Genomic DNA, 2,225 nt, shown 5'->3' on the forward strand with positions numbered 1-2,225 from the left:
CTAATCACAACCAATAACTAATAATAAAATAATCTGGAAAATTCTCCATTATTCCAAGTCACATTTTTATAATATATTCTATTAATTTTAAAAACTTTCTTATTTCACTACCACCACCAATTTGACCCAAGAAAACACACATTTAATTTGTACAACTATATTTATCTCTACTTCTTAATATTTTTCTACTAAACCATACTATGATGCAGACCAATTTTTTTATCACTTGGAACCTTGTTATCTTGTTGTTTAAACAATGATATGGAATAATACCTGATTAATACATTAACCCGATGTGAATCAAAGTGAAACCCAATTTGTCAGGCTTCAATACATGAAATACATAAATATGTTTTAAATATGATAGTTATATGTCCACAGAGCGGCTATTATTGTTTTATGCTTCAAACTTGCTTTACTGTTTTTAACACTCCATACTGCATGAATGCGATTAATCATCCATTCGTTCTTGAAGATGATGTAGACGGATCGGAAATCCTTTAGTCAAGTGAGAAACAGGAAAGTAGATCTTATCATCCTCCAATGCCTCCCATCTGCAAACATTAGGTACACGTAAAACACAATTTTAGCGCAGTGAACGAATATGACACTGTGTACATGCAAAGCGTAAATAAGTTCATAAACCATGTTGCCACACAAATTTGTATTGTTTTCTTTTCTTTTCTCCTAGAGGATGATATTAATTAGGAGCGATGCTTCAAGTAAAATTGATGTCTTATTTCTTTTACCTGAATTTGGTGACGAAGGTATGAAGAAAGAGGGCCAGCTGAAGTTTTGCCAGGTGCATTCCTGGACAGAGCCTGGCCCCCCTCCAAAAGGTATAAAAGAGGGGTTCTTTGAGAGCTCCTGCAATATAAAGTCCCAAAGATTACTAACAGAATTAGACAGAGAAAGATTAGTAAGAGATTTGGATTTCCACAAAACATGAAGTGAGCGATTTCATGCTAATTATTACATTATTTTCTTGTTGCCATTGCCAACGCCATGGGTCAAATGTGAACGCAGAAGAATGGTACTTTTCGTCCAGATGCATGCTGTTCAGAAGCAGCATGACTGTCCACCCTCTTGGAATCACAAAGCCTACTGAGAACACAAGTTTGTCATGATCCGAATGCCGAGGTAAATCGCGTGGCATTATTGTAAACATTCTGCCTTTTTCTATCAGATTTGCACCCAAAAAATTAAAAGAAATGTTGGAATTGGAAGTATCAGTTGAGATTTTATACATTTCAAACCTTACAGAAAAATTATATATGTAAAATTGTAAGCCTTACTATATATGTATATAATTGTAACTTTGAATAGAAGCATAAATCTCAAACAAGAAGAGTAAAAACATATTATTAAATGCCTTTAATTTTAATGTCTTCTTTTGCTTCTCTGAAAAGCGCTGAAGCGACGTTGGCTAGATGAAGTGTTTCATTTATGACCTAGGAATTGAACAAATACAAAGTTACAAACAGGATCAATCATCTCGACACTATATAATTATTTTTGATAATTTTTATCAAAGTTTAGAGTAACTACTCATCATTTTACTTTACTCTTTTCAGTTTAAAGGGTTCAAGAAAATACACCTTAAACAATATAAATTTCAAAATTTAGGCTTCTATGATATGTAAAGTAACTTCACTATTTATCATATTAGATTTAAGATTTCCACTTTTTAGAATTTCCAAATTTAAAATTTGCTAGTTCATTATCAAGAAAGAGAATGAACTTCACCACGAAATTCCAAAAAGCAAATCCTAAATCTAATGTGATAAATCCGGAAGCTAATTTACATCCAACAACACAAATAGGTAAAAGCTATTATACATTTTTAAATGATCTACGATTCATTTATGTATATAAGCATATGTTACAAAATTTGTAATTAAAAAAATAAAATAATGTTATTAGCCTATCACCCCTTTTACTTATTCACTCGGAATCAGACAGACATGGACCATGTTAATCTCATTGCCTAAAAATCGGCGAATCAACTAGATCAAACATAAATCTTGAGCGAGATTGCTTATTCATCAAATATTCAGCAATCAGACCTAAATCTGCTATAACTTCTTTCGAATGCAAGTCTTCTTTCAAGAGTTCTCCTAAGAAATCATTATGGACAGCTTCACCTGGATGCTGCCTTCTGTGCTTTATACCCTCATTAATCTTTTTTATCTGAAACTCTCTAGCCTACAGCGATGCTAGTCATT

General features: G+C 32.4%; 1 pseudogene; it reads right to left on the reverse strand.

Annotated features, from left to right (window-relative positions):
• Positions 1-451: 451 nt before the first annotated feature.
• LOC149229628 (cytochrome P450 720B2 pseudogene) lies at positions 452-1,156 on the reverse strand (annotated as a pseudogene).
• Between the last annotated feature and the right edge of the window lie 1,069 nt (positions 1,157-2,225).

This window comes from Pinus tabuliformis, chromosome J (assembly GCF_031772625.1).
Source record: "Pinus tabuliformis cultivar Carrire ecotype Pingquan chromosome J, CPIR1, whole genome shotgun sequence".
In the NCBI taxonomy this organism is placed as follows: Eukaryota; Viridiplantae; Streptophyta; class Pinopsida; order Pinales; family Pinaceae; genus Pinus; species Pinus tabuliformis.